Source organism: Phyllobates terribilis, unplaced genomic scaffold (genome assembly GCF_046119375.1).
Source record: "Phyllobates terribilis strain yellow unplaced genomic scaffold, ASM4611937v1 Scaffold_3__8_contigs__length_932513732, whole genome shotgun sequence".
Classification (NCBI taxonomy): Eukaryota; Metazoa; Chordata; class Amphibia; order Anura; family Dendrobatidae; genus Phyllobates; species Phyllobates terribilis.
In genome coordinates, this window is record NW_027362763.1 from 656,353,161 (window position 1) to 656,375,885 (window position 22,725).

Consider the following 22,725-nt stretch of genomic DNA (forward strand, 5'->3'; position numbering starts at 1 on the left):
TAAAAATCTAACCAATCTAGATCAACAAGCCCTCCGCAGCTTACATGATGATAGGGATCTAATCATAAAACCGGCTGATAAAGGCGGTGCAATCGTGGTCATGAACAAATGTGACTATATTGCGGAAGCATTAAGGCAGTTACAGGATGAGACCACCTACCGAAAACTTCCTAAAGACCCCACATCCTCCATTCAAAACCAAATAGCCTCAGTCTTACAGCGGTTCTTGATGGCTGGAGTGATTGATACGAAAACACGGGATTATTTGACAAGCAAACACCCGATTATCCCAGTGTTTTACATTTTACCTAAAATTCATAAACATCTTACGAAACCACCAGGCCGTCCCATAGTAGCATCCACTGATTCTGTTTTATCACCGCTATCTATTTTTCTTGAAAAAATATTAACCCCTTTAACTCAAAGAAGTCCATCATATCTACTTGACACTGGGTCCTTCCTTAAAATCCTGACAGAATTGAAACAAGTCCCCTCTGGAGCTATACTAGTTTCCTTTGATGTATCAAGTCTATATACATCCATTCCCCATGCCCAAGGTATCGACATGGTCGAACTTATGCTCAGGGATTCACAAACAGACTCATCTATCATTGACCTCTCCACAGCACTTCTGACTTTAGTACTAACACAGAACTATTTCCTATTTCAGGATACCTTCTATCTACAGACCACAGGGACCGCCATGGGCTCTAATGTAGCCCCCCCTTATGCAAATTGCTATATGGCCGCTTTTGAAGCTCAGAACGTCTACTCTAACCCACTTTTCCAGAGACATTCCATTCTCTGGAAACGCTATATAGACGACATCTTTTGCATATGGGGGGGCTCCCAGGAATCCCTCACTGAGTTCTTCAATCAGATGAACTCAGCATGGCCTAATCTCAATTTCACCATGGACTCACATCCAAACCAAATCAGTTTCCTGGACACACTAGTTATCAAAGATGAATCAGGCCTTCTCTACACAGACCTTTACCGGAAACCCACTGACCGTAATACCCTACTACATTACTCCAGCAATCACCCTACCTCCATCAAACGCGCCATTCCTAAGTCTCAGTTCCAGAGGGTTAGACGTATTGTTTCCAATACATCTCTCCGTCAACAACGACTACTAGAAATGTCCCTCAAATTTCAAGAAAGGGGATATCCACAGCCATTGTTAGAGGAACAATTGAGCGAACAGAATCGCCCACGGACCAATAGCTCTAACCGTATTCCCTTCGTACACACATTCCACCCTTCAGCTTATATATTACATAGAACTATACGTAAACATTGGAGCATATTAAGCACAGGATACCCAACCATCACTGAATTTCAACATCCTTTTTTACCATGCTTCAAAAGGGCACCGAATTTAAAAGACTCTCTGGTACGAACGGACATAGGATCCACCACACTAGGCCCACGACAGAGATTTCTCCAAACTCCTAGGAAGGGTACATTCCCCTGCCTCCAATGCCATCAGTGCAATAACATTCTCAAAGGTAATAACATCCATCATCCCCAAACAGGTAAACAATACCCAGTTAAAGGTTTTTTCACGTGTGATACCAGCTTTGTGGTATACCTCATAAAATGCCCCTGTGGTTTAATATACGTTGGGGAGACAACTCAAACTATTAAGGATAGGATATCAAAGCATAAATCTACGATTAGGTGCAAAAATCTGCTGCTACCTATTCCCCATCATTTTGTCACAACAGGACATAGTGTCACACAACTCAGATTTCAGGTAATTGAGCATATCCAGCAGCCTCGACGCGGTGGCAACCGCATCCAGAAACTGAAACAAAGAGAGGCTTACTGGATACATGAATTACAATCCTTAGCCCCTAGAGGGCTCAACAGAGACTATGACCCTCTTGCTTTCATGTGACACCTGACCAAGACTGTGATCATCTTATAGTGCTTTGTTTCATAATATTTTATTCTTTACTGTGTTTCATCACATCAGATATTATCAGAGATTTCCTCCTCTCTCAAAACATTATGTTCTTAATATGTCTATCTACATCAGTACTAATTATTATCTCCTTCTATTTCAGATTTCCCTGTATCCCATTGTCCGCCCTCCTCCTGCCTCTTCCCTCCACATCCATCACGTCATCTATGACTCCCCTGAGGTGGAATGCACAGATCAGCTGTTATCTCCTCTTTCTACTCTGTGGAACGCACTCTGCGATCGGTTGACACGCACGCATCAGCGCATGCGCGTACTTCCACCAATCACGAGCGTTCCCCGCAGCCGCTAACGTCACGTCCGGCATAGTTACCGGATATGGCCATCATGTCTATCAAACTCCTGTTTGCTGATTGGCCATAGCCTCCTTCCGATCCCGCCCACCTTCTAGTTACACACGGCGCTTTCCCTCACAGCACTATGCCGGTCATTAGCGGTGGATACCGCATGCCATCACTTCCACTCCATCTGCGCCCAGGTATAGCAGGATCTTCCAGGTATGACTGACCAGCTTAGCGTCTTCCACTATTCTAGGCTATCTCACTGAAACCACCAATGTCCCTTGTGTCCACAGGTTCCACTCTTAGAACACAGCGTTCTTCTATTCTATTTTCTATTCCCCCATTCCACACTCAGTAAGTGTTCATTGGCTATATATTGTATATATTGCACAGCTTTGATATTGTTGACAGAATCTGCTAAATGCATTTAACTAATTGTAGCACAATTTTGACCTATGTTATCACACTTGTATTTTGGCTTTCATTTGTATAAGCGACGATTTCTCTTTTTGATTTTTTCTGCAGTACACTGATGAAGGTCCAATTATCGGACCGAAACGTATATGTGGACTGCTCTTATAATAAAAATTCAATTAATTTCTAACCATTGGTGTGCCGAGACTTTACTATTGTTACTACGGTGTTGGATCCTACTCGTGCACCCCGGTCCAGTTGTGCTGCGTTTTTCTCTACATTGTCTGTCATATCTGACACACCCGTGACAATAACTTAATATTTTTTATTTATTTTTGCATTATTAGAATCACAGGAGGTCCTTTTTTTGTTATCGGCATTTTTTCATTATATTTTTATTTGAATTACGATCAATAATTTTTCAGTATTTTCTGTTTTCTGTGCTCACATCATCTTACATCAGTTTTACTGTATAAAAGAAGAAACCATTGGCTCCGCGTTCCGGACCAGATGAGGATGGTTCTGTATGAACACAGTCCTGGTGACAATATCTGACGGGTCCTCGGCAGGTTCCGCTGATCGTTTCTTTACACTCGTGAATATCTATGAAAATAAACTGATTGTGACAATTTCACCAATAATTCTCCAGACGTAGAGAGGTCCAGTCACCACGGCACGAGGGCCACGTTTTGCTCCTATTTTATGCCCTTTTCTCCCCTGAATGTTCTGTTTTTGTTTTCTTGGGTTTTTTTTCCGATCCCAGGGCTTTATTATACTCAATTTTATGCTCATTACCAAGGAGGCGTGGCTCACGGTTTATTTGGGGGCGTGTCTTTTATTACCCTGTGGTCACCGCCCCATTGGTAAAAAAAAACATAAAAAGTAGCCCTGGAAAAAGAGGCCGACATCTCTGGACCCATATGGGGGATATAAACAAAAAAAAAAAACACTCAGGAGAGCGGGGGGGATAAAATAAGAGGCCCAGTGCCCCCTACAACACTGCACACAAGGGTCCGCACTAAGGACAATAATTGCTGGGTCGACAAATCAGGGAGAGATTCTTATAGACAATGAGGACATTGATCTCTGATAATCAACACATTGTCCTAGAATAACACTGAACGTGGACAAATAGGGCCCGTATACTGATGTTACACGGGGCCCCCTAGAGCCTCACCCAGTCAAGGGCATGCATACCATAGCGGCAGGTCATGGGGTCCTCCGGGCAGCGGGGACCGGTCCTAGACAATTCCTGCAGTAAGGCGGTGACAACGTGAAGGACCCCCCTCCCCTGAGGAACAGCATGCAGGGGCTTATCTCAGGCGTCTTTAATGGTTAAAACAAGAAACTTTGCAATTTACATCTTACAAAAAAAAAAAAATATTTCTCAAGAACGGAGGGATTCTTATCTGCTATAGTGTACTGCTCATTGTCAAGGTTACCGGCCACCTCTGGAGTCTCAGTGTCTGGTTTCTAGGCAAGGAGCGCGTGCTGGGAAGGTCTTGGCTTTAGAGCCAGCAGCCATTACTCTGCAGCTGGTCGGATCCCTGGATCTGCTCCTCCATCGCTGCAGGGGCCAAAGCTGGGTCATATAGCAGCATAAGAGACCGCACAATTCAGGCCTAAGGTGCAACCAAGCTGCCGGTCCGAGCTGTCAATCATCAGGAGCGCACCGTCCCCCGGAGAGCGGGGAGGCAGAGGAGCGCTGCACTCCTGGAGAAAGGAACATTACAGCATCCCTATAACAGCAAATGTTGTTGACGTGCCCCCTGGGCCGCGCGTGTGTGGGGATACCCGGAACCGGACCCGTTGCGGATGCTGGGGGTTGTAGTCCTCGTGTGGCGGGGACCCGGTCCCGTGGCTCAGGGTGGTCAACTCAAATGGCAGTCTATTTGTGTGGTTTTGTGATATTAAAATGTCCGACTACACCACCCATGGATTGCGGTCAGAGTGAACCGCCGCTGCAGGGCAGACCGCTGAGGCTGATGTTGGGTGCAGCAGAGCGTAGCATAACTCCCCACGGGAGGAGTATAGCCTCAGGGCAGTGTATGCGGAGGATGGGGGTGATGGTGCAGGAGTAGCAGTGACGACACGGAGTCAGTGATGCAGTCCAGGGTCTTTACTCACAGTTCTTATTATCCAGACCACGTCTGCAGGTAACGGCTGCCCACGTCGTACTGTGCTCACCAGGTGAGGGGCTCGGCCGACTCCCAGGTATCTCCGGAGTGTTTCACAGGACCCCCTTTGTGTGTCCTTTCTCTGGCCTGTCATACCCCGCCAGTGACCTCGCTTCTGTCCGGCTGCCTCGGGCCTTCTCTTGGTAAACTTGGCGCCAGTTTTCCTGACCCTATGTGGTGCCTTCCTAGCGGGTGTAGCGAGGGGCTGCACCACATGAAATGTCACAGCCTCCGGTTTCTAGCTGAGGGGCCTGACCCCTCTACGCAGGTAGATTCGGGCGTGTGGTGGCGACTCGCCGGTCCACACCCCTGGGGGCCCTTCTTTCCTTGTTCCTGGAGCCTTCTCCGCTCCTCTTCCTTCCTTCTCCTTCCTTCTGCTTCCTCCAGGCTCCGGCCTCTCTCTTAGGCCTGCCTGCGGAGCAGAGCCCATGCAGAGCCTCTGCTCCCACCTCCTGCTCCGTCTTCTTCTGTCTGAACTGAACTAACTCCCTGATGTAAGATGGTGCCCACCTTTTATACCTCCCTCTAGGTGCACCCAGGAACTGCCCTCTCCCTCCTATGCACTACAGGGTTCCCCCTTCCTCTGTGTTCCCTCCCCCCACTCCAGCCAGGGACAGGGACTGTCGTGCTCTACTTGGAGCATAACGGTCGCCCTGCCCCCCCAGAAATGTGCTGTAATGCATGCAGGTGTCGGGGTCCGTATCCACACTCCATCCTTACCTGAGAGTGAGATATCGCACATCTGGTTGAGATGCAATACCTCTGTAGCAACCGAACCCCCAGGGAGCTACATTGTGATCAGACATGGAGGAGGAACGGACTGCGTGATCTCTGTCAGGGATGGCAGGACCGACCCCGCTCCATACGGCAGGACGGATCCCACACCATATGGCAGGACGGACCCTGCACCATAGGTCAGGACGGACCCCACACCATCCGACAGGAAGGACCCCGCTCCATATGGCAGGACGGACCACGCTCCATATGGCAGGGCGGACCCCGCACCATACGGCAGGATGAACCCCGCACCATACGGAAGGAAAGACCCCGCTCCATACGGCAGGATGGACCCCGCTCCATACGGCAGGATGGACCCCGTACCATAAGGCAGGATGGACCCCGCTCCATCTGGCAGGATGGATCCCGCACCATACGGCAGGACGGACCCCGGTGCGGGCACCATACGGCAGGACGGACCCGCACCATACGGCAGGACGGACCCTGCACCAAACGGAAGGAAAGACCCCGCTCCATATGGCAGGACGGACCCCGTACCATAAAGCAGGACGGACCCTGCTCCATATGGCAGGACGGACCCCGCAACATACGGCAGGACGGACCCCGCACCATACGGCAGGATGGACCCCGTACCATAAGGCAGGATGGACCCCGCTCCATCTGGCAGGATGGATCCCGCACCATACGGCAGGACAGACCCCGGTGCGGGCACCATACGGCAGGACGGACCCGCACCATACGGCAGGACGGACCCTGCACCAAACGGAAGGAAAGACCCCGCTCCATATGGCAGGACGGACCCCGTACCATAAAGCAGGACGGACCCTGCTCCATATGGCAGGACGGACCCCGCAACATACGGCAGGACGGACCCCGCACCATACGGCAGGATGGACCCCGTACCATAAGGCAGGATGGACCCCGCTCCATCTGGCAGGATGGATCCCGCACCATACGGCAGAATGGATCCCGCACCATACGGCAGGATGGACCCCGCACCATACGGCAGGACAGACCCCGGTGCGGGCACCATACGGCAGGACGGACCCGCACCATACGGCAGGACGGACCCTGCACCAAACGGAAGGAAAGACCCCGCTCCATATGGCAGGACGGACCCCGTACCATAAAGCAGGACGGACCCTGCTCCATATGGCAGGACGGACCCCGCAACATACGGCAGGACGGACCCCGCACCATACGGCAGGATGGACCCCGTACCATAAGGCAGGATGGACCCCGCTCCATCTGGCAGGATGGATCCCGCACCATACGGCAGGATGGACCCCGTACCATAAAGCAGGACGGACCCTGCTCCATATGGCAGGATGGACCCCGCACCATATGGCAGGACGGACCCCGCTCCATACGGCAGGACGGACACTGCTCCATGCGACAGGATGGACCCCGCTCCATACGGCAGGACGGACCCCGCTCCATACGGCAGGACGGACACTGCTCCATGCGACAGGACGGACCCCGCTCCATACGGCAGGACGGACCCCGCTCCATACGGCAGGACGGTGCGGGGTCAGGATGATGTTGATGTTATGAGAATAATATTGGTGCCGATAGATTTTGCCTCGATGTCGGCATTTATCCCAGTTCCTCTTTTCCAAGAAATACGGGGAAACCTTCACCTTCTCCTTATGATCTTTTTTAGAACAGCAGTTTTTGGGGAAACCATATTAACTCCACAGTTGGGCGACATTAAAGCACTTATAACCTCCCATCAGAAATCCCCTAACGATGCGATCAGATAGGGGCGCTGTCGTATTATCTGCAGTGGGTTTGGGGGATAGAAGAATCTGGGCGCCGATCGTGGGAAGAATTATCATCCGTCACCCAAAGGAATAAATCTGACAAATTCTGCAAAGAAAACTCCATCAACAATTGTGAATAAATGATAAGAATTGACTTCTGGTGTCAGTATGAGGAGCGGAACGAGAACACCTCAACGACAATGTCTCCCAAGGCCGCGGAGCTGAGATCTATTATGAGAAATACTTGTGACCTTCCGATCCACGAGGACGAGGCGAAGAAGACCTAAAGAATGACGCACCAAGAAAGGGGCTCAAGAGCGGCTTCAGGTCCTGAGTCTTCACCGGATCTGTCTCAAGAAGTAAAAGGAAAATAATATATTGTGATCGTTATTGATAGAAATCTATTCAGCCAGAACACAATTATGGGAACGCAGGACGCGAGACCATGATACAAGGTGACAACATATAAAGCTCCGTGCACAAAGATACAGAATATCACCTGCAAAGAGGAAATATATGAACATATTTAATGTGTATTCAAGTCACACAGAGCTGCAAGTCACACAGAGCTGCACTCACTATTCTGCGGGTGCAGTCACTGTGTACATACATTACATTACTGATCCTGAGTTACATCCTGTATTATACTCCAGAGCTGCACTCACTATTCTGCTTGTGCAGTCACTGTGTACATACATTACATTACTGATCCTGAGTTACATCCTGTATTATACTCCAGAGCTGCACTCACTATTCTGCTGGTGCAGTCACTGTGTACATACATTACATTACTGATCCTGAGTTACATCCTGTATTATACTCCAGAGCTGCACTCACTATTCTGCTGGTGGAGTCACTGTGTACATACATTACATTACTGATCCTGAGTAACATCCTGTATTATACTCCAGAGCTGCACTCACTATTCTGCTGGTGCAGTCACTGTGTACATACATTACATTACTGATCCTGAGTTACCTTCTGAAATATACCCCAGAGCTGCGCTCACTATTCTGCTGGTGCAGTCACTGTGTACATACATTACATTACTGATCCTGAGTTATTTCCTGTATTATACTCCAGAGCTGCACTCACTATTCTACTGGTGCAGTCACTGTGTACATACATTACATTACTGATCCTGAGTTACATCCTGTATAATACTCCAGAGCTGCACTCACTATTCTGCTGGTGCAGTCACTGTGTACATACATTACATTACTGATCCTGAGTTACATCCTGTATAATACTCCAGAGCTGCACTCACTATTCTAGTGGTGCAGTCACTGTGTACATACATTACTGATCCTGAGTTACATCCTGTATTATACTCCGGAGCCGCACTCACTATTCTGCTGGTGCAGTCACTGTGTACATACATTACATTACTGATCCTGAGTTACATCCTGTATTATACTCCAGAGCTGCACTCACTATTCTGCTGGTGCAGTCACTGTGTACATACATTACATTACTGATCCTGAGTTACATCCTGTATTATACTCCAGAGCTGCACTCACTATTCTGCTGGTGCAGTCACTGTGTACAGACATTACATTACTGATCCTGAGTTACATCCTGTATTATACCCCAGAGCTGCACTCACTATTCTAGTGGTGCAGTCACTGTGTACATACATTACTGATCCTGAGTTACATCCTGTATTATACTCCGGAGCCGCACTCACTATTCTGCTGGTGCAGTCACTGTGTACATACATTACATTACTGATCCTGAGTTACATCCTGTATTATACTCCAGAGCTGCACTCACTATTCTGCTGGTGCAGTCACTGTGTACATACATTACATTACTGATCCTGAGTTACATCCTGTATTATACTCCAGAGCTGCACTCACTATTCTGCTGGTGCAGTCACTGTGTACATACATTACATTACTGATCCTGAGTTACATCCTGTATTTTACTCCAGAGCTGCACTCACTATTCTGCTGGTGCAGTCACTGTGTACATACATTACATTACTGATCCTGAGTTACATCCTGTATTATACTCCAGAGCTGCACTCACTATTCTGCTGGTGCAGTCACTGTGTACATACATTACATTACTGATCCTGAGTTACATCCTGTATTATACTCCAGAGCTGCACTCACTATTCTGCTGGTGCAGTCACTGTGTACATACATTACATTACTGATCCTGAGTTACACCCTGTATTATACTCCAGAGCTGCACTCACTATTCTGCTGGTGCAGTCACTGTGTACATACATTACATTACTGATCCTGAGTTACATCCTGTATTATACTCCAGAGCTGCACTCACTGTTCTGCTGGTGCAGTCACTGTGTACATACATTACATTACTGATCCTGAGTTACACCCTGTATTATACTCCAGAGCTGCACTCACTATTCTGCTGGTGCAGTCACTGTGTAAATACATTACATTACTGATCCTGAGTTACATCCTGTATTATGCCCCAGAGCTGCACTCACTATTCTGCTGGTGCAGTCACTGTGTACATACATTACATTACTGATCCTGAGTTACATCCTGTATTATACTCCAGAGCTGCACTCACTATTCTGCTGGTGCAGTAACTGTGTACATACATTACATTACTGATCCTGAGTTACATCCGGTATTATACTCCAGAGCTGCACTCACTATTCTGCTGGTGCAGTCACTGTGTACATACATTACATTACTGATCCTGAGTTACATCCTGTATTATACCCCAGAGCTGCACTCACTATTCTGCTGGTGCAGTCACTGTGTACATACATTACATTACTGATCCTGAGTTACATCCTGTATTATACTCCAGAGCTGCACTCACTATTCTGCTGGTGCAGTAACTGTGTACATACATTACATTACTGATCCTGAGTTACATCCGGTATTATACTCCAGAGCTGCACTCACTATTCTGCTGGTGCAGTCACTGTGTACATACATTACATTACTGATCCTGAGTTACATCCTGTATTATACTCCAGAGCTGCACTCACTATTCTGCTGGTGGAGTCACTGTGTACATACATTACATTACTGATCCTGAGTTACATCCTGTATTATACTCCAGAGCTGCACTCACTATTCTGCTGGTGCAGTCACTGTGTACATACATTACATTACTGATCCCGAGTTACATCTTGTATTATACTCCAGAGCTGCACTCACTATTCTGCTGGTGCAGTCACTGTGTACATACATTACATTACTGATCCTGAGTTACATCCTGTATTATACCCCAGAGCTGCACTCACTATTCTGCTGGTGCAGTCACTGTGTACATACATTACATTACTGATCCTGAGTTACATCCTGTATTATACTCCAGAGCTGCACTCACTATTCTGCTGGTGCAGTCACTGTGTACATACATTACATTACTGATCCCGAGTTACATCTTGTATTATACTCCAGAGCTGCACTCACTATTCTGCTGGTGCAGTCAGTGTGTACATACATTACATTACTGATCCTGAGTTACACCCTGTATTATACTCCAGAGCTGCACTCACTATTCTGCGAGTGCAGTCACTGTGTACATACAATACATTACTGATCCTGAGTTACATCCTGTATTATACTCCAGAGCTGCACTGACTATTCTACGGGTGCAGTCACTGTGTACATACATTACAATACTGATCCTGAATTACATCCTGTATTATACTCCAGAGCTGCGCTCACTATTCTACGGGTGCAGTCACTGTGTACATACATTACATTACTGATCCTGAGTTACATCCTGTATTATCCTTCAGAGCTGCACTCACTATTCTGCTGGTGCAGTTACTGTGTACATACATTACATTACTGATCCTGAGTTACCTCCTGTATTATACTCCAGAGCTGCACTCGCTATTCTGCTGGTGCAGTCACTGTGTACATACATTACATTACTGATCCTGAATTACATCCTGTATTATACTCCAGAGCTGCACTCACTATTCTGCTGGTGCAGTCACTGTGTACATACATTACATTACTGATCCTGAGTTACATCCTGTATTATACTCCAGAGCTGCACTCACTATTCTGCTGGTGCAGTCACTGTGTACATACATTACATTACTGATCCCGAGTTACATCCTGTATTATACTCCAGAGCTGCACTCACTATTCTGCTGGTGCAGTCACTGTGTACATACATTACATTACTGATCCCGAGTTACATCCTGTATTATACCCCAGAGCTGCACTCACTATTCTGCTGGTGCAGTCACTGTGTACATACATTACATTACTGATCCCGAGTTACATCCTGTATTATACTCCAGAGCTGCACTCACTATTCTGCTGGTGCAGTCACTGTGTACATACATTACATTACTGATCCTGAGTTACATCTTGTATTATACTCCAGAGCTGCACTCACTATCCTGCTGGTGCAGTCACTGTGTACATACATTACATTACTGATCCCGAGTTACATCCTGTATTATACTCCAGAGCTGCACTCACTATTCTGCTGGTGCAGTTACTGTGTACATACATTACATTACTGATCCTGAGTTACATCCTGTATTATACTCCAGAGCTGCACTCACTATTCTGCTGGTGCAGTCACTGTGTACATACATTACATTACTGATCCCGAGTTACATCCTGTATTATACTCCAGAGCTGCACTCACTGTTCTGCTGGTGCAGTCACTGTGTACATACATTACATTACTGATCCTGAGTTACACCCTGTATTATACTCCAGAGCTGCACTCACTATTCTGCTGGTGCAGTCACTGTGTACATACATTACATTACTGATCCTGAGTTAAATCCTGTATTATACTCCAGAGCTGCACTCACTATTCTGCTGGTGCAGTCACTGTGTACATACATTACATTACTGATCCTGAGTTACATCCTGTATTATACTCCAGAGCTGCACTCACTATTCTGCTGGTGCAGTCACTGTGTACATACATTACATTACTGATCCTGAGTTACATCCTGTATTATACCCCAGAGCTGCACTCACTATTCTGCTGGTGCAGTCACTGTGTAAATACATTACATTACTGATCCTGAGTTACATCCTGTATTATGCCCCAGAGCTGCACTCACTATTCTGCTGGTGCAGTCACTGTGTACATACATTACATTACTGATCCTGAGTTACATCCTGTATTATACCCCAGAGCTGCACTCACTATTCTGCTGGTGCAGTAACTGTGTACATACATTACATTACTGATCCTGAGTTACATCCGGTATTATACTCCAGAGCTGCACTCACTATTCTGCTGGTGCAGTCACTGTGTACATACATTACATTACTGATCCTGAGTTACATCCTGTATTATACTCCAGAGCTGCACTCACTATTCTGCTGGTGGAGTCACTGTGTACATACATTACATTACTGATCCTGAGTTACATCCTGTATTATACTCCAGAGCTGCACTCACTATTCTGCTGGTGCAGTCACTGTGTACATACATTACATTACTGATCCTGAGTTACATCCTGTATTATACCCAAGAGCTGCACTCACTATTCTGCTGGTGCAGTCACTGTGTACAAACATTACATTACTGATCCTGAGTTACATTCTGTATTATACCCCAGAGCTGCACTCACTATTCTGCTGGTGCAGTCACTGTGTACATACATTACATTACTGATCCTGAGTTACATCCTGTATTATACTCCAGAGCTGCACTCACTATTCTGCTGGTGCAGTAACTGTGTACATACATTACATTACTGATCCTGAGTTACATCCGGTATTATACTCCAGAGCTGCACTCACTATTCTGCTGGTGCAGTCACTGTGTACATACATTACATTACTGATCCTGAGTTACATCCTGTATTATACTCCAGAGCTGCACTCACTATTCTGCTGGTGGAGTCACTGTGTACATACATTACATTACTGATCCTGAGTTACATCCTGTATTATACTCCAGAGCTGCACTCACTATTCTGCTGGTGCAGTCACTGTGTACATACATTACATTACTGATCCCGAGTTACATCTTGTATTATACTCCAGAGCTGCACTCACTATTCTGCTGGTGCAGTCACTGTGTACATACATTACATTACTGATCCTGAGTTACATCCTGTATTATACCCCAGAGCTGCACTCACTATTCTGCTGGTGCAGTCACTGTGTACATACATTACATTACTGATCCTGAGTTACATCCTGTATTATACTCCAGAGCTGCACTCACTATTCTGCTGGTGCAGTCACTGTGTACATACATTACATTACTGATCCCGAGTTACATCTTGTATTATACTCCAGAGCTGCACTCACTATTCTGCTGGTGCAGTCAGTGTGTACATACAATACATTACTGATCCTGAGTTACATCCTGTATTATACTCCAGAGCTGCACTCACTATTCTACGGGTGCAGTCACTGTGTACATACATTACATTACTGATCCTGAATTACATCCTGTATTATACTCCAGAGCTGCGCTCACTATTCTACGGGTGCAGTCACTGTGTACATACATTACATTACTGATCCTGAGTTACATCCTGTATTATCCTTCAGAGCTGCACTCACTATTCTGCTGGTGCAGTTACTGTGTACATACATTACATTACTGATCCTGAGTTACCTCCTGTATTATACTCCAGAGCTGCACTCGCTATTCTGCTGGTGCAGTCACTGTGTACATACATTACATTACTGATCCTGAATTACATCCTGTATTATACTCCAGAGCTGCACTCACTATTCTGCTGGTGCAGTCACTGTGTACATACATTACATTACTGATCCTGAGTTACATCCTGTATTATACTCCAGAGCTGCACTCACTATTCTGCTGGTGCAGTCACTGTGTACATACATTACATTACTGATCCCGAGTTACATCCTGTATTATACTCCAGAGCTGCACTCACTATTCTGCTGGTGCAGTCACTGTGTACATACATTACATTACTGATCCCGAGTTACATCCTGTATTATACCCCAGAGCTGCACTCACTATTCTGCTGGTGCAGTCACTGTGTACATACATTACATTACTGATCCCGAGTTACATCCTGTATTATACTCCAGAGCTGCACTCACTATTCTGCTGGTGCAGTCACTGTGTACATACATTACATTACTGATCCTGAGTTACATCTTGTATTATACTCCAGAGCTGCACTCACTATCCTGCTGGTGCAGTCACTGTGTACATACATTACATTACTGATCCCGAGTTACATCCTGTATTATACTCCAGAGCTGCACTCACTATTCTGCTGGTGCAGTCACTGTGTACATACATTACATTACTGATCCTGAGTTACATCCTGTATTATACTCCAGAGCTGCACTCACTATTCTGCTGGTGCAGTCACTGTGTACATACATTACATTACTGATCCCGAGTTACATCCTGTATTATACTCCAGAGCTGCACTCACTGTTCTGCTGGTGCAGTCACTGTGTACATACATTACATTACTGATCCTGAGTTACACCCTGTATTATACTCCAGAGCTGCACTCACTATTCTGCTGGTGCAGTCACTGTGTACATACATTACATTACTGATCCTGAGTTACATCCTGTATTATACTCCAGAGCTGCACTCACTATTCTGCTGGTGCAGTAACTGTGTACATACATTACATTACTGATCCTGAGTTACATCGGGTATTATACTCCAGAGCTGCACTCACTATTCTGCTGGTGCAGTCACTGTGTACATACATTATATTACTGATCCTGAGTTACATCCTGTATTATACTCCAGAGCTGCACTCACTATTCTGCTGGTGGAGTCACTGTGTACATACATTACATTACTGATCCTGAGTTACATCCTGTATTATACCCCAGAGCTGCACTCACTATTCTGCTGGTGCAGTCACTGTGTACATACATTACATTACTGATCCTGAGTTACATCCTGTATTATACTCCAGAGCTGCACTCACTATTCTGCTGGTGCAGTCACTGTGTACATACATTACATTACTGATCCTGAGTTACATCCTGTATTATACTCCAGAGCTGCACTCACTATTCTGCTGGTGCAGTCACTGTGTACATACATTACATTACTGATCCTGAGTTACACCCTGTATTATACTCCAGAGCTGCACTCACTGTTCTGCTGGTGCAGTCACTGTGTACATACATTACATTACTGATCCTGAGTTACACCCTGTATTATACTCCAGAGCTGCACTCACTATTCTGCTGGTGCAGTCACTGTGTAAATACATTACATTACTGATCCTGAGTTACATCCTGTATTATACTCCAGAGCTGCACTCACTATTCTGCTGGTGCAGTCACTGTGTACATACATTACATTACTGATCCTGAGTTACATCCTGTATTATACTCCAGAGCTGCACTCACTGTTCTGCTGGTGCAGTCACTGTGTACATACATTACATTACTGATCCTGAGTTACACCCTGTATTATACTCCAGAGCTGCACTCACTATTCTGCTGGTGCAGTCACTGTGTAAATACATTACATTACTGATCCTGAGTTACATCCTGTATTATACTCCAGAGCTGCACTCAGTATTCTGCTGGTGCAGTCACTGTGTACATACATTACATCACTGATCCTGAGTTACATCCTGTATTATACCCAAGAGCTGCACTCACTATTCTGCTGGTGCAGTCACTGTGTACAAACATTACATTACTGATCCTGAGTTACATTCTGTATTATACCCCAGAGCTGCACTCACTATTCTGCTGGTGCAGTCACTGTGTACATACATTACATTACTGATCCTGAGTTACATCCTGTATTATACTCCAGAGCTGCACTCACTATTCTGCTGGTGCAGTAACTGTGTACATACATTACATTACTGATCCTGAGTTACATCGGGTATTATACTCCAGAGCTGCACTCACTATTCTGCTGGTGCAGTCACTGTGTACATACATTATATTACTGATCCTGAGTTACATCCTGTATTATACTCCAGAGCTGCACTCACTATTCTGCTGGTGGAGTCACTGTGTACATACATTACATTACTGATCCTGAGTTACATCCTGTATTATACTCCAGAGCTGCACTCACTATTCTGCTGGTGCAGTCACTGTGTACATACATTACATTACTGATCCCGAGTTACATCCTGTATTATACTCCAGAGCTGCACTCACTATTCTGCTGGTGCAGTCACTGTGTACATACATTACATTACTGATCCCGAGTTACATCCTGTATTATACCCCAGAGCTGCACTCACTATTCTGCTGGTGCAGTCACTGTGTACATACATTACATTACTGATCCCGAGTTACATCCTGTATTATACTCCAGAGCTGCACTCACTATTCTGCTGGTGCAGTCACTGTGTACATACATTACATTACTGATCCTGAGTTACATCTTGTATTATACTCCAGAGCTGCACTCACTATCCTGCTGGTGCAGTCACTGTGTACATACATTACATTACTGATCCCGAGTTACATCCTGTATTATACTCCAGAGCTGCACTCACTATTCTGCTGGTGCAGTCACTGTGTACATACATTACATTACTGATCCTGAGTTACATCCTGTATTATACTCCAGAGCTGCACTCACTATTCTGCTGGTGCAGTCACTGTGTACATACATTACATTACTGATCCCGAGTTACATCCTGTATTATACTCCAGAGCTGCACTCACTGTTCTGCTGGTGCAGTCACTGTGTACATACATTACATTACTGATCCTGAGTTACACCCTGTATTATACTCCAGAGCTGCACTCACTATTCTGCTGGTGCAGTCACTGTGTACATACATTACATTACTGATCCTGAGTTACATCCTGTATTATACCCCAGAGCTGCACTCACTATTCTGCTGGTGCAGTCACTGTGTACATACATTACATTACTGATCCTGAGTTACATCCTGTATTATACTCCAGAGCTGCACTCACTATTCTGCTGGTGCAGTCACTGTGTACATACATTACATTACTGATCCCGAGTTACATCCTGTATTATACTCCAGAGCTGCACTCACTATTCTGCTGGTGCAGTCACTGTGTACATACATTACATTACTGATCCCGAGTTACATCCTGTATTATACCCCAGAGCTGCACTCACTATTCTGCTGGTGCAGTCACTGTGTACATACATTACATTACTGATCCCGAGTTACATCCTGTATTATACTCCAGAGCTGCACTCACTATTCTGCTGGTGCAGTCACTGTGTACATACATTACATTACTGATCCTGAGTTACATCTTGTATTATACTCCAGAGCTGCACTCACTATCCTGCTGGTGCAGTCACTGTGTACATACATTACATTACTGATCCCGAGTTACATCCTGTATTATACTCCAGAGCTGCACTCACTATTCTGCTGGTGCAGTCACTGTGTACATACATTACATTACTGATCCTGAGTTACATCCTGTATTATACTCCAGAGCTGCACTCACTATTCTGCTGGTGCAGTCACTGTGTACATACATTACATTACTGATCCCGAGTTACATCCTGTATTATACTCCAGAGCTGCACTCACTGTTCTGCTGGTGCAGTCACTGTGTACATACATTACATTACTGATCCTGAGTTACACCCTGTATTATACTCCAGAGCTGCACTCACTATTCTGCTGGTGCAGTCACTGTGTACATACATTACATTACTGATCCTGAGTTACATCCTGTATTATACCCCAGAGCTGCACTCACTATTCTGCTGGTGCAGTCACTGTGTACATACATTACATTACTGATCCTGAGTTACATCCTGTATTATACTCCAGAGCTGCACTCACTATTCTGCTGGTGCAGTCACTGTGTACATACATTACATTACTGATCCTGAGTTACATCCTGTATTATACTCCAGAGCTGCACTCACTATTCTGCTGGTGCAGTCACTGTGTACATACATTACATTACTGATCCTGAGTTACACCCTGTATTATACTCCAGAGCTGCACTCACTATTCTGCTGGTGCAGTCACTGTGTACATACATTACATTACTGATCCTGAGTTACATCCTGTATTATACTCCAGAGCTGCACTCACTGTTCTGCTGGTGCAGTCACTGTGTACATACATTACATTACTGATCCTGAGTTACACCCTGTATTATACTCCAGAGCTGCACTCACTATTCTGCTGGTGCAGTCACTGTGTAAATACATTACATTACTGATCCTGAGTTACATCCTGTATTATACTCCAGAGCTGCACTCAGTATTCTGCTGGTGCAGTCACTGTGTACATACATTACATCACTGATCCTGAGTTACATCCTGTATTATACCCAAGAGCTGCACTCACTATTCTGCTGGTGCAGTCACTGTGTACAAACATTACATTACTGATCCTGAGTTACATTCTGTATTATACCCCAGAGCTGCACTCACTATTCTGCTGGTGCAGTCACTGTGTACATACATTACATTACTGATCCTGAGTTACATCCTGTATTATACTCCAGAGCTGCACTCACTATTCTGCTGGTGCAGTAACTGTGTACATACATTACATTACTGATCCTGAGTTACATCGGGTATTATACTCCAGAGCTGCACTCACTATTCTGCTGGTGCAGTCACTGTGTACATACATTATATTACTGATCCTGAGTTACATCCTGTATTATACTCCAGAGCTGCACTCACTATTCTGCTGGTGGAGTCACTGTGTACATACATTACATTACTGATCCCGAGTTACATCTTGTATTATACTCCAGAGCTGCACTCACTATTCTGCTGGTGCAGTCACTGTGTACATACATTACATTACTGATCCTGAGTTACATCCTGTATTATACCCCAGAGCTGCACTCACTATTCTGCTGGTGCAGTCACTGTGTACATACATTACATTACTGATCCTGAGTTACACCCTGTATTATACTCCAGAGCTGCACTCACTATTCTGCGAGTGCAGTCACTGTGTACATACAATACATTACTGATCCTGAGTTACATCCTGTATTATACTCCAGAGCTGCACTCACTATTCTACGGGTGCAGTCACTGTGTACATACATTACATTACTCATCCTGAATTACATCCTGTATTATACTCCAGAGCTGCGCTCACTATTCTACGGGTGCAGTCACTGTGTACATACATTACATTACTGATCCTGAGTTACATCCTGTATTATCCTTCAGAGCTGCACTCACTATTCTGCTGGTGCAGTTACTGTGTACATACATTGCATTACTGATCCTGAGTTACCTCCTGTATTATACTCCAGAGCTGCACTCGCTATTCTGCTGGTGCAGTCACTGTGTACATACATTACATTACTGATCCTGAATTACATCCTGTATTATACTCCAGAGCTGCACTCACTATTCTGCTGGTGCAGTCACTGTGTACATACATTACATTACTGATCCTGAGTTACATCCTGTATTATACTCCAGAGCTGCACTCACTATTCTGCTGGTGCAGTCACTGTGTACATACATTACATTACTGATCCCGAGTTACATCCTGTATTATACTCCAGAGCTGCACTCACTATTCTGCTGGTGCAGTCACTGTGTACATACATTACATTACTGATCCTGAGTTACATCCTGTATTATACTCCAGAGCTGCACTCACTATTCTGCTGGTGCAGTCACTGTGTACATACATTACATTACTGATCCTGAGTTACATCTTGTATTATACTCCAGAGCTGCACTCACTATCCTGCTGGTGCAGTCACTGTGTACATACATTACATTACTGATCCCGAGTTACATCCTGTATTATACTCCAGAGCTGCACTCACTATTCTGCTGGTGCAGTCACTGTGTACATACATTACATTACTGATCCCGAGTTACATCCTGTATTATACTCCAGAGCTGCACTCACTGTTCTGCTGGTGCAGTCACTGTGTACATACATTACATTACTGATCCTGAGTTACACCCTGTATTATACTCCAGAGCTGCACTCACTATTCTGCTGGTGCAGTCACTGTGTACATACATTACATTACTGATCCTGAGTTAAATCCTGTATTATACTCCAGAGCTGCACTCACTGTTCTGCTGGTGCAGTCACTGTGTACATACATTACATTACTGATCCTGAGTTACACCCTGTATTATACTCCAGAGCTGCACTCACTATTCTGCTGGTGCAGTCACTGTGTACATACATTACATTACTGATCCTGAGTTACATCCTGTATTATACTCCAGAGCTGCACTCACTATTCTGCTGGTGCAGTCACTGTGTACATACATTACATTACTGATCCTGAGTTACATCCTGTATTATACTTCAGAGCTGCACTCACTATTCTGCTGGTGCAGTCACTGTGTACATACATTACATTACTGATCCCGAGTTACATCCTGTATTATACTCCAGAGCTGCACTCACTGTTCTGCTGGTGCAGTCACTGTGTACATACATTACATTACTGATCCTGAGTTACACCCTGTATTATACTCCAGAGCTGCACTCACTATTCTGCTGGTGCAGTCACTGTGTACATACATTACATTACTGATCCTGAGTTACATCCTGTATTATACTCCAGAGCTGCACTCACTGTTCTGCTGGTGCAGTCACTGTGTAAATACATTACATTACTGATCCTGAGTTACATCCTGTATTATACTCCAGAGCTGCACTCAGTATTCTGCTGGTGCAGTCACTGTGTACATACATTACATTACTGATCCTGAGTTACATCCTGTATTATACTCCAGAGCTGCACTCACTGTTCTGCTGGTGCAGTCACTGTGTACATACATTACATTACTGATCCTGAGTTACAATCCTGTATTATACTCCAGAGCTGCACTCAGTATTCTGCTGGTGCAGTCACTGTGTACATACATTACATTACTGATCCTGAGTTACACCCTGTATTATACTCCAGAGCTGCACTCACTATTCTGCTGGTGCAGTCACTGTGTAAATACATTACATTACTGATCCTGAGTTACATCCTGTATTATACTCCAGAGCTGCACTCAGTATTCTGCTGGTGCAGTCACTGTGTACATACATTACATCACTGATCCTGAGTTACATCCTGTATTATACCCAAGAGCTGCACTCACTATTCTGCTGGTGCAGTCACTGTGTACATACATTACATTACTGATCCTGAGTTACATCCTGTATTATACTCCAGAGCTGCACTCACTATTCTGCTGGTGCAGTCACTGTGTACATACATTACATTACTGATCCTGAGTTACATCCTGTATTATACTCCAGAGTTGCACTCACTATTCTGCTGGTGCAGTAACTGTGTACATACATTACATTACTGATCCTGAGTTACATCCGGTATTATACTCCAGAGCTGCACTCACTATTCTGCTGGTGCAGTAACTGTGTACATACATTACATTACTGATCCTGAGTTACATCCTGTATTATACTCCAGAGCTGCACTCACTATTCTGCTGGTGCAGTCACTGTGTACATACATTACATTACTGATCCTGAGTTACATCCTGTATTATACCCAAGAGCTGCACTCACTATTCTGCTGGTGCAGTCACTGTGTACATACATTACATTGCTGATCCTGAGTTACATCCTGTATTATCCTCCAGAGCTGCACTCACTATTCTGCTGGTACAGTCACTGTGTACATACATTACATTACTGATCCTGAGTTACATCCTGTATTATACTCCAGAGCTGCACTCACTATTCTACGGGTGCAGTCACTGTGTACATACATTACATTACTGATCCTGAATTACATCCTGTATTATACTCCAGAGCTGCGCTCACTATTCTACGGGTGCAGTCACTGTGTACATACATTACATTACTGATCCTGAGTTACATCCTGTATTATCCTCCAGAGCTGCACTCACTATTCTGCTGGTGCAGTCACTGTGTACATACATTACATTACTGATCCTGAGTTACCTCCTGTATTATACTTCAGAGCTGCACTCGCTATTCTGCTGGTGCAGTCACTGTGTACATACATTACATTACTGATCCTGAGTTACATCCTGTATTATTCTCCAGAGCTGCACTCACTATTCTGCTGGTGGAGTCACTGTGTACATACATTACATTACTGATCCTGAGTTACATACTGTATTATACTCCAGAGCTGCGCTCACTATTCTGTTGGTGGAGTCACTGTGTACATACATTACATTACTGATCCTGAGTTACATCCTGTATTATACTCCAGAGCTGCACTCACTATTCTGCTGGTGCAGTCATTGTGTACATACATTACATTACTGAACCTGAGTTACATCATGTATTATACTCCAGAGCTGCACTCACTATTCTGCTGGTGCAGTCACTGTGTAAATACATTACATTACTGATCCTGAGTTACATCCTGTATTATACTCCAGAGCTGCACTCAGTATTCTGCTGGTGCAGTCACTGTGTACATACATTACATTACTGATCCTGAGTTACACCCTGTATTATACTCCAGAGCTGCACTCACTAT

General features: G+C 45.0%; 1 long non-coding RNA gene across 2 annotated transcripts in view; it reads right to left on the reverse strand.

Moving 5' to 3' along the window:
- The window catches only part of LOC141258265 (uncharacterized), a 66,133-nt gene that overhangs the window by 20,405 nt on the left and 23,003 nt on the right, over positions 1–22,725 (reverse strand). For both annotated transcript variants that reach the window (XR_012318257.1, XR_012318256.1), the window contains exon 2: positions 3,141–3,285. This is a non-coding gene — a long non-coding RNA (uncharacterized lncRNA). The remainder of the gene's footprint in view (positions 1–3,140; positions 3,286–22,725) is intronic.